The sequence below is a fragment of the Salmo trutta genome, chromosome 14 (genome assembly GCF_901001165.1).
Source record: "Salmo trutta chromosome 14, fSalTru1.1, whole genome shotgun sequence".
Classification (NCBI taxonomy): Eukaryota; Metazoa; Chordata; class Actinopteri; order Salmoniformes; family Salmonidae; genus Salmo; species Salmo trutta.
Window position 1 is genome coordinate 17,063,536 of NC_042970.1, and position 12,305 is coordinate 17,075,840.

At 44.8% G+C, this 12,305-nt stretch overlaps 1 protein-coding gene across 11 annotated transcripts in view; it reads left to right on the forward strand.

Annotated features, from left to right (window-relative positions):
- The window catches only part of LOC115207536 (protein 4.1), a 277,383-nt gene that overhangs the window by 38,807 nt on the left and 226,271 nt on the right, over positions 1-12,305 (forward strand). The gene's annotated exons all lie outside the window — the stretch shown is intronic.

The window sequence follows — 12,305 nt, forward strand, 5'->3', positions numbered from 1 at the left end:
GAATGTTGTTCATTGACTACAGCTCAGCATTCAACACCATAGTACCCTCCAAGCTCATCATTAAGCTTGAGGCCCTGGGACTCAACCCCGCCCTGTGCAATTGGGTCCTGGACTTTCTGACGGGTCGCCCCCAGGTGGTGAAGGCAGGAAACAACATATCCACTTTGCTGAGCCTCAATACTGGGGCCCCACAAGGATGCATGCTCAGCCCTCTCCTGTACTCCCTGTTCACCCATGACTGCATGGCCATCCACGCCTCCAACTCAATCATCAAGTTTGCAGACGACACAACAGTATTGGGCTTGATTACCAACAATGTCGAGACAGCCTACAGGGAGGAGGTGAGGGCACTCGGAGTGTGGTGTCAGGAAAACAACCTCTCACTCAATGTCAACAATACAAAGAAGATGATCGTGGACTTCAGGGAACAGCAGAGGGAGCACCCCCTATCCATATCAACGGGACAGTGGTGGAGAAGGTGGAAAGTTTTAAGTTCCTCGGCGTACACATCACGGACAAACTGAAATGGTCCACCCACACAGACAGTGTGGTGAAGAAGGCGCAACAGCGTTAAACAGCCATCATTAACACAGAGAGGCTGCTGCCTACATACACTCAAATCATTGGCCACTTTAAACAATGCCACTTTATTAATGTTTACATATCTTACATATCTTACATTACTCATATTGTAAGGCGTCTAGGTGTAGCAAGTAAGGTGGAGTCAGGCGCAGGACACAGAGATCAGTAATTCACGTAACTTTACTCAAAACAATAAATATTCCAAGAAGGAAAATAATCAAGCTCACAAATACAGACCAACTTACAACGAACAAACATGCACAAAACCATGGGGGAAACAGGAAACCAGGTGTGCACAATGAAGACAAAACAAATGGAAAATGAAAAGTGGATTGGTGGCGGCTAGAAAACCGGTGACGTCGACTGCCGAATGCCGCCCGAACAAGGAGAGGGACCAACTTCGGCGGAAGTCTTGACAGATATGTATATACTGTATTTAATACCATGTATTGCATCTAGCCTATGCTGCTCGGCCATCTCGAATCCATGTATTTATAAGCACATATTCTTATTCCATCCCTTTACATTTGTGTGTATAAGGTAGTTGTTGTGGAATTGTTAGATTACTTAGATATTAGATATTACTGCACTGTCGGAACTAGAAGCACAAGCATTTCGCTACATTCGCATTAACATCTGCTAACCATGTGTATGCGACCAATACAATTTGTTTTGATTTGAATGGTGCACCACCCAAAGGAAATCCAGCCAACTTGACATGACTGTTGGAAGCATTGGTATCAACATGGGTCAGCATTCATGAGGGACGCTTTCGACACCTTGTAGAGTCCATGCCCTGGTGAATTGATGCTGTTCTGAGAGCAACTGAATATTAGGAAGGTGTTCTTAATGTTTCGTACACTCAGTGTATATCTGCCTTCTCATAATCATGGCTCTGCCAAAGTCACACTATCAGTACGATTAAAATAAATCTATAAAACAAGAAAACAAACAGATTTAGATTCCAGTAGGTTCAAGTAGTATTTGTTGACACAGTCCTTGAATCTGTATTTCTATGATTGTTTTTAAAATTTTTGTTTTGCTTTTCATAGTGTGTTGATGTGTATATATTTTGTAATGACAGGGCTCATCTGTAAAACAGACCTTGGTCTCAGCATGACTCCCGGTCAAAAAATAAATAAAGATGGCTGTAACGCCCTGGCCATAGAGAGGGGTTTTTAGTTCTCTATTTTGGTTAGGCCAGGGTGTTACATGGGTGGGCGTTCTATGTTTATTTTTCTATGTTGGTTTGTTTCTTTGGTTGGCCGTGTATGGCTCTCAATCAGGAACAGCTGTAGTTCGCTGTTGCTGATTGGGAGTCATACATAGGCAGCCTGTTTTTCCTTTGGGGTTTGTGGGTGATTGCTTTCTGTTTCGCTGTGAGTACCTGACAGAACTGTCGGCTGTCGTTTTTTTGTTTATTTGTATAGTGTTCGATTTTCGGTTTTTAAAATCTTGAATATGCATACACATTCTCCGCTGCACCTTGGTCTCATTGCGATGACAGTTGTTACAATGGCATTCGGCATTTCACTCGCTAGATCAATGCAGGATGTGACTGTCACTGGGGCTGAGCTACCTGTAATCCAGGATCTATATATCAGGTGGGGTGAAAGGAGTGGCCGGAAAATTGTTAGACTGCAACCACACAAGCCATAGACTGTTCTCCCTGCTTTAGCAAAGCAAGCTGTACCGGAGCTACAAGTCTGACACCAACAGGCTCCTGAACAGCTTTTAGAAGGATTACTTTATCCTATCCCAGGTATTCCTTAAAGAGGTGGGGTTTCAGGTGTCTCCGGAAGGTGGTGATTGTCCTGGCGTCGTGAGGGAGCATGTTCCACCATTGGGGTGCCAGAGCAGCGAACAGTTTTGACTGGGCTGAGCGGGAACTGTGCTTCCGCAGAGGTAGGGAGGCGAGCAGGCCAGAGGTGGATGAACGCAGTGTCCTTCTTTGGGTGTAGGGACTGATCAGAGCCTGAAGGTACGGAGGTGCCGTTCCCATCACAGCTCCGTAGGCAAGCACCATGGTCTTGTAGCAGATGCAAGCTTCAACTGGAAGCCAGTGGAGTGTGCGGAGGAGCGGGGTGACGTGAGAGAACTTGGGAAGGTTGAACACCAGATGGGCTGCAGCGTTCTGGACGAGTTGTAAGGGTTTAATGGCACAGGCAGGGAGCCCCGCCAGCAGCGAGTTGCAGTAATCCAGACGGGAGATGACAAGTGCCTGGATTAGGACGTGCGCCGCTTCCTGTGTAAGGCAGGGTCGTACTCTGCGAATGTTGTAGAGCATGAACCTACAGGATTGGGTCACCGCCTTGATGTTAGCGGAGAACGACAGGGTGTTGTCCAGGGTCCCGCCAAGGCTCTTAGCACTCTGGGAGGAGGACACAATGGAGTTGTCAACCGTGATGGCGAGATCATGGAACGGGCAGTCCTTCCCCGGGAGGAAGAGCAGCTCCGTCTTGCCGAGGTTCAGCTTGAGGTGGTGATCCGTCATCCACACTGATATGTCTGCCAGACATGCAGAGATGCGATTCGCCACCTGGTTATCAGAAGGGGGAAAGGAGAAGATTAATTGTGTGTTGTCTGCATAGCAATGATAGGAGAGACCATGTGAGGATATGAGAGAGCCAAGTGACTTGGTGTATAGCGAGAATAGGAGAGGGCCTAGAACTGAGCCCTGGGGGACACCAGTGGTGAGAGCACGTGGTGCGGAGACGGATTCTCACCACGCCACCTGGTAGGAGCGACCTGTCAGGTAGGACGCAATCCAAGAGTGAGCCGCGCCGGATATGCCCAACTCGGAGAGGGTGGAGAGGAGGATCTGATGGTTCACAGTATCAAAGGCAGCAGATAGGTCTAGAAGGATGAGAGCAGAGGAGAGAGAGTTAGCTTTAGCAGTGCGGAGAGCCTCCGTGACACAGAGAAGAGCAGTCTCAGTTGAATGTCCAGTCTTGAAACCTGACTGATTTGGATTGAGAAGGTCATTCTGAGAGAGATAGCAAGAGAGCTGGCCAAGGACGGCACGCTCAAGAGTTTTGGAGAGAAAAGAAAGAAGGGATACTGGTCTGTAGTTGTTGACATCGGAGGGATCGAGTGTAGGTTTTTTGAGAAGGGGTGCAACTCTCGCTCTCTTGAAGATGGAAGGGACGTAGCCAGCGGTCAAGGATAGGACCATGCCTCAGGACCAGCTGGCTTGATGACTCCTTGCTGTCCCCAGTTTACCTGGCCGTGCTGCTGCTCCAGTTCCAGCTATGGAACCCTGACCTGTTCACCGGACGTGCTACCTGTCCCAGACCTGTTGTCCCAGACCTGCTGGAACCCTGACCTATTCACCGGACGTGCTACCTGTCCCAGACCTGCTGTTTTCAACTCTCTAGAGACAGCAGGAGCGGTGGAGATACTCTCAAAGATCGGCTATGAAAAAGCCAACTGACACTTACTCTTGTGTTACTGACTTGTTACACCCTCGACAACTACTATGATTATTATTATTTGACAATGCTGGTCATTTATGAACATTTGAACATCTAGGCCATGTGCTGTTATAATCTCCACCCGGCACAGCCAGAAGAGGACTGGCCACCCCTCATAGCCTGGTTCCTCTCTAGGTTTCTTCTTAGGTTTTGGCCTTTCTAGGGAGTTTTTCCTAGCCACCGTGCTTCTACACCTGCATTGCTTGCTGTTTGGGGTTTTAGGCTGGGTTTCTGTACAGCACTTTGAGATATAAGCTGATGTAAGAAGGGCTATATAAATACATTTGATTTGATTTGATTTGATGAGCGAGGTGAGGTAGGGGAGAAGGTCTCTGCAAATGGTCTGGAGAAGAGAGGAGGGGATAGGGTCAAGCGGGCAGGTTGTTGGGCGGCCGGCTGTCACAAGTCGCAAGATTTCATCTGGAGAGAGAGGGGAGAAAGAGGTCAAAGCATAGAGTAGGGCAATGTGAGCAGGACCAGCGGTGTCGTTTGACTTAACAAACGAGGATCGGATGTCGTCAACCTTCTTTTCAAAATGGTTGACGAAGTCATCCGCAGAGAGAGAGGAGGGGGGGAGGGGGAGGAGGATTCAGGAGGGAGGAGAAGGTGGCAAAGAGCCTCCTAGGGTTAGAGGCAGACACTTGGAATTGAGAGTGGTAGAAAGTGGCTTTAGCAGCAGAAACAGAGGAAGAAAATGTAGAGAGGAGGGAGTGAAAAGATGCCAGGTCCGCAGGGAGGATAGTTTTCCTCCATTTCCGCTCGGCTGCCCGGAGCCCTGTTCTGTGAGCTCGCAATGAGTCGTCAAGCCACGGAGCAGGAGGGGAGGACCGAGCCGGCCGGGAGGATAGGGGACATAGAGAGTCAAAGGATGCAGAAAGGGAGGAGAGGAGGGTTGAGGAAGCAGAATCAGGAGATTGGTTGGAGAAGGATTGAGCAGAGGGAAGAGATGATAGGATGGAAGAGGAGAGAGGTGCAGGAGAGAGCGAAGGTTGCGACGGCGCAATACCATCTGAGTAGGGGCAGAGTGAGTAGTGTTGGAGGAGAGCGAGAGGGAAAAGGATACAAGGTAGTGGTCGGAGACTTGGAGGGGAGTTGCAGTGAGATTAGTAGAAGAACAGCATCTAGTAAAGATGAGGTCAAGCATATTGTCTGCCTTGTGAGTAGGGGGGGACGGTGAGAGGGTGAGGTCAAAAGAGGAGAGGAGTGGAAAGAAGGAGGTAGAGAGAAATGAGTCAAAGGTAGACGTAGGGAGGTTAAAGTCACCCAGAACTGTGAGGGGTGAGACATCCTCAGGAAAGGAACTTATCAAGGCGTCAAGCTCATTGATGAACTCTCCAAGGGAACCTGGAGGGCGATAAATGATAAGGATGTTAAGCTTGAATGGGCTGGTGACTGTGACAGCATGGAATTCAAAGGAGGAGATAGACAGATTGGTCAGGGGAGAAAGAGAGAATGTCCACTTGGGAGAGATGAGGATTCCAGTGCCACCACCCCGCTGACCAGATGCTCTCGGGGTATGCGAGAACACATGGTCAGACGAGGAGACACACATTTCATTTGCTCACACACACATAACACGCACATACATTCATACTGACTCTACACACACACACACACACTCACATACAATCATCATATATACTGCTGCTACTCTGTTAATCATATATCCTGATGCTGATTCACTTTACCCCTATATCTATCTACCCCTACCACTCCCACTCCAGTATCCCTGCACATTGTAAATACGTGACTCATTTCAGGAAACTAGGCATATGTCGCACGTCACTAATTCATAGGCGAGCCATTTGAATATAAACTTTTAAAAAATTTAAATGCTATCTGTAAATCAAATAAAATTGTTAAATTACGAACCTAGTTGGTTTAGCCACAGAAAAAGACACAACTTCCCGCTAGCCATGATTGGCTGAGATAATGGGTGGGCTGGACATGCAGAGAGATGAGTTCGGATTGGTCTGCTATGTAGCACGCTTCTGTCTATAACATGAGCTGGTCAGTAAGTGTAGGTTAGAATTTCTAACACAGCTTTTTTTGAAAGATATCACGTAGTAGAACTGCAAAGGTGTTGCTCTCCACTTTCTGGAGGAGCGAGTTTCGAAACCAATGGAATGCACATTGGAATTAGAGTATGATAGCTAAGGAGATGGAGATAATTCTGGCGTTTGATTGCAAATATGCAGATGGTCCCGTGTGGCTCAGTTGGTAGAGCATGGTGTTTGCAATGCCAGGGTTGTGGGTTTGTTTCCCACGGGGACCAGTATGGAAATAAAAAAAGTTTTATGAAATGTATGCATTCACTACTGTAAGTCGCTCTGGATAAGAGCGTCTGCTAAATGACTAAAATGTAAATGTAAAAAAATGAAAAGAGAACACACAGAAGGTTCTTGTATAAAACACCTCTGTCTGGATTACATCATCAAACTAAGGCAACCATGGCATCCGTGACAGAGAGTGAGAAGTGTCCATCCTTGTATACGGGTAAGATAGTCTAGCTAGCTACATTTTCAGATATTACACATTTCTAATTTAGTCAGAAAGTTGTTTTCATTTCAAGTTAAAGTGTACTAGCTGGCTGGCTTACCAATGTTACGTGTTTGATCTGTGTAGTAATATTATTCTTATCTCAGAGCCATTTGCATTGCTAGTTATAGCCTAATGTTAGCTAGTTAGCTAACATTAAACCTAGTTGGTTAGCTACCTGCAGATTCATGCAGGGTAGTAACATTATGAGTTTGGATTATGGTTAATTGTTTAGTTAGCTAGCTAGCTACATGTCTAAACAAAAGACTACACTATGCAAGTAACCATTTCAATAGAATGTCACTGCGACAATGTAGCTGGTAAATTCACTCTGGCTATCTACTACGATTTCGTTGCCAAAATAGCGTAATTAAATTGTTGCCAGCAGCCCAGTTGCAGTCACCAACGCTATGGATAACATAAAAACCGCCTAACCAGTAGCTATAAAACTAGCCAACATTAGCCAGTTAGCTTGGGTGCTTGACTGTTGTTGTTAGGTCAGAATGCTTGGATCAACCCTACTCCAGAGTGTCCAGCGTGCGCTCTGAACTCTCCGAGAGCGAAAAGCTCTGAATTTACGAAAGGACAATTTGACAACGCTCTGAGTTTACGAACGCCCAGAGTGCACTCTGAGCACACTCTGGCACTCCAGATTGAATTTACGAACACACCCGTAGTATAAACCAGCCTTTAGTCTTGAAATATTTGATTGTTTAGTACATGGCCTCACATGTGAATTCTTAAAAAGCTGGGTGTGTCTAAAGTTTAAGAGGATGTGAACGATGCAGAATGGGTGTGGACAAAGAAAAGCTCTCCAGTAGGTGTACCAAAACATTCAAGGGCCATTTTCTCAAAAAACGAGGTTACAAGTTTAGCAACTTTCAAAGCAGAATTACTTTACCGTTGTTGCTCAACTCTAGTGTATGATATACAATTTTCTAGCTCTGAGTCTGTACTTTTATCAAATGTAAAAAACAGCATTTCCAATTTGAAAGTTGATAAACTTGTAACCCCACTTTTGAGAAAATGGCCCTTAAATGTTTTGGTACACCTACTGGAGAGCTCATCTTTGTCGACACCCATTCAGCATGGTTCACACCCTCTTAAGCCTTAGCCCCACCCATCTCTTTAAGGATGTGAGGCCATGTGCTAAACAGAGTGAGTAGTGTAGTAAACAACCAAAGATTTAAAGACTAAAAGTGGTATAAGTAGTAGCCTACAATAAGGAAAAAGTCCAGGTAAAAATACACTTTATCTAGTCCTTGGCATATATCCTTATCAGACTTTGGTGCAGGTCATGTTGTTCGTCACGTTACCGTCTATATCAAACATTATATCAAATAAAGTCTACGTTTATTTGTCACATGCACAGGATACAGAAGGTGTAAACGGTACAGTGAAATGGTTACTTGCAATATTTGGATAGTAGCAATATCAAAAACAGAAAGTGTCCAGATAAAAATATTTTATAAACATTAGATGATGCTTACCCAGACACAAATTGATGGGTCATGTGAAAGAAAATCTATAAACCCCAGCCAAACAAAGTGTCAATATAAAAAAAAGAACAAGAAGTGTCAATGCCAGTAGAGAAAGAACAAAATAATATACAATATGTACAAGAACTGTATCAATAACCATATCAGTGATACTGGCAATAGACAAGGTTGAGGCTGTATATGCATACAATAAGGGGTAAAGTGGCTGAGCAGCAGGATAAAAACATAAATGGTAGCAGCAATGTATGGTGTGTGTGTGTTAGGAGAGAGTCATGTGAAGGTGCATAGAGGCACTGCAGATAGTCCGGATTACTGGGAACTCGCCTCCAGTGATGAACTGGTCTGTCCTCACCATGCATGAACAAGGGAATCTATATTCGGAGAGCCTGTTTCTATCCTGCCCTTGACTTTTGTGCAGGGCATGTGATGTCCATGGTCTCTTCATCGCAAAACTCCCATATCTTCTCAAAAAGATAAGTTTGTCTAGTTGTGTCCAGTCAAGGTGGTGCTTGTACAGGCAGACCATATATGGGAGGAAGGATGTCTGCAATCCGCACTAGCTGAAACCTAGTCCCAACTGAGTCCAAAGGCTCCTTGGCGACAACAACACCAGACTCCAGAGCATCGAAGCTTTAAAACAGGAAAATAGACAAAGAAATAGAGAAGACATTACAACCTTACATAACATCATCAAAAAGAAGGAGGACCAAAACACTTCATATAATTTATTAAAATGCCTTTATTTGTATGGCATGTTCAATGGAGAAAAAAGTTTAAAAACTCAGACGCGTTTCGGCTGCATGTACTCCCTGACGAAGGCCATGCAGCCGAAACACGTCAGAGTTTTTTAAAACTTTGTTTCCACCCCTTTTACCAAAGAGCACCTTCTGTCTAACAAAATTGACTATTGTGTACCTTAGCAGTGCTTCCCTTCCTTATTTTTTACTTACATAACATTACTTGACCTCCCAAGTTTAGATTATAAGAATAACCTCATACAATGCAATGAAAATTATTCTCACCTGAAGTGCTAGTACCGCTTGATCTGTGGCAGCGACCTGAAGTATGGAGTCAGGTGTTGTTGCCAGCCATAGCTTTCCACCAGCACCGTATCATCCTCCAGTCCAACCAGCTGTGGGATGATGCCCCTGTCAGAGTGCTGTCCTTCGTCACACCAGCAATCTCTTCACAGATTCCTGAAGGAAGAGTGCCTGACTACACATAGCTCTGAAAAAGACACAAATAATGTGAGATCAATAAAATATGTGTTGTTTAAGTTTTACATACCAAGTGTTGTCATCGATTCCTTGTAGCGTCGCCACACCGCTGCTTTTGTCACATGAGATGGCAGCAGCTTTCCACCAAAGTGTTTGTGTCCTGGGTGGCGTCCTTGTAATACTATTGCATTATCCTCTGCAAACTTGTTGATGAAGTTTACAACTAACTGCAAGTCCTCATGCTTCAGGTGTAACCTGTGCTTGCTTGGGCCGGCTTTCTTTTTGATGGGAGGCATTAGACCATTCTCCTTGTATGACTGGTGGAGGAGAGTCAGGCATTTTCTACTGATGCTGAAAGACAAATTGGAGATACAAATATTTTAGCATTATCATACAATAAATGGCCGTAATCACCACCAGACACAGCTGGCTAACTTGATGGGTCATGTAATTATTTGGCGAGGTGGAGTCTTTTGTTTAGACATTTAGCTAGCTACCCTAAACAATGAAACATAATCCCATCCTATAGAGTACTAGCAATACAAACCGATTGTCATAGCTACCTAAATCTAACGAACTAGGTTCAATGTTAGTTAGCTAGCTAACATTTGGCTATATCTAGCAATTGTGCAATAATATTACTACGCAGATCATACATGCAATATTAGCTAGTGACCCAGCCAGCTAAAGTTAGCTAGCTAGCTAACATGCAATGCTAGCTTTAACTTGCAATGAAAAGGACTTTCTGACAAAATTTGAAACTTATAATATCTGAAAATGTAGCTAGACTCTTACCCGTGGATGAACGCTTCACGGCAGACTGCAACCCCTTTCGTTAAATAAGACGTCCTGTGCCGTTTCCGCTTTGTTTGTACAGCTTGCTTGGCCTGTTGTGTCAAGTCCCTCTGGTTCACACTGACCGTGTGCAAAGCCATAAGAATCATCACATCTTTCTCCCTCTCTGTCACAGATGCCATGGTTGCCTTTAGTTTGAAGATGTAATCCGGAGAAAGACTTTTGCAGTTCTCCATGATATCTTTAAAAAAAGCTGCAGTAGAAAGAATTACCTACACGTACTGACCAGCTCATGTTATAGACAGAAGCGTAATACATGGCAGGCCAATCCAAACTCATTTTGCGCCATGTCCAGCCCATTCATTATCTCAGCCAATCATGGCTAGAGGGCTTGTAATTTAACAATGTTATTCATATTTACAGATGGCATACAAGTTTGTTATTAAGGCACATGAAAGTTCACATGTTCCAGTAAGCTTTTCTTTCAAAACATGCATTTTGATTAAAAAAATTAAAAAAACTTTCAAATGCCTCTATTGTGAAGTAGTGACGTGCAACATATGTCACATACTGTCTGCTGGAAGGCTGACCTAGTCAGCCATAAGATCCTTCATTTCAAACAGCTTGCCTATATGGATTCTTCATTCAGCTGATGGTGGAACACACACAAACTCACACACACACGTATTCGTGCATGCACTCACACACATGCGCACACACACACACAAGCAGACGCACAGACACATACACACACACACATACAAACACACACCTCCCTCCTAATAGCCTCAGGATGAGCGTTGGATGACTGTGTCAGCACCACCATACTGCTCATGTCAGTCTCTTCACCATTGGGAACGCTGTGAGCTATGATCACTGCTGCCATTATATGGATGGAGGGTGTGTGGATCTCATTACACACAAGTCTCTCCCTCTTTATTTTGCTGTCCCTCTTCCTATCTGTCTTCTTGGTCTTATCTTCTGAATGGATGCTGATCAGATGGTATCTCTGCCTGCAAGCTACTCCATGGCCAAGCCTATGGGCCTATGTAGAAGTGTGAGTGTGAGTGTGTGTTTGTGTTGTGTGTGTGTTTGTGTGTATATCTAAGTGTGTGTTTGTCCAGTGGTATTCTTTCCCCTTCACGGACAAGGCCAACAGGACAATTAGCCTTTCACCTGATGTGCAGAGCCAGCACAACCGGCTCCTTTCATCCCAAGGGGCAGGCAGCGAGCCGTTCCACAGAGAGAGAGAGAGAGAGAGAGAGAGGAGAGAGAGAGAGAGAGAGAGAGAGAGAGAGAGAGATGAGAGAGAGAGAGAGAGAGAGAGAGAGAGAGAGAGAGAGAGAGAGAGAGAGAGAGAGAGAGAGAGGAGAGAGAGAGAGGGGTGTTTGTTTTGGTTGATAGTTGCCCTTTCTGGTTCCATGTGTTTCAGTGTGTCACAGGGATGTACAATAGTCCTTTGTTCCCAGGTATTCCCTGTGCTGCCTGCCTCAGTGTTACAGCTCTGACTTAGGAGTGCTGCAATAGAGGTCATGTTCAGAGGTGTGTGTGTGTGCAGTGTTTTCCACTGGCGTCGGCTGTCGGCTATACCGCGCCCTCTCACTAGAAGGAACAATATGCATCGAATAGCGATATATTGATGCATATGAGCGATGACAGGGAAACGCTGTTGATGCTTCTTCATCGTCTATGTGAGTCAATTTGCATGTCCCACATAATGTGGTAACGATGAGTCGAAATCCACTTAGCCTATTGTTTTCTGGCACATTCATTTATTTTATTTAGCGTGTTTCATATGCAGCCACGAAGTGCTGGCGCATAGGCTTACATGATGACCAAACCGGTGCCACACGTGTGTCCGCATGCGCATGTTGAGTTTATCTATCCCCACCAGACACGTTCATGACACGCAGCTGTGAACCAACTGTAAACCAACTATATTAATTTGGGGAGAGGTCGAAACATATATGAAACATTCATGGACATTTAGCTAGCTTGTTGTTGCTAGCTAATTTGTCCTGGGAGATAAACATTGTGTTGTTATTTTACCTGAAATGCATATGGTCCTTTTTTAGCTGGATCTTTGTAGAATATTTACCCATTTTGAGTCACACAAAATCATGTGTACTCCGACTATTAATCCACAGATAAAAGGGGAAACCTAGTTAGTTTTTATTTCTTTGATTAAGCTCTCCTTGCTC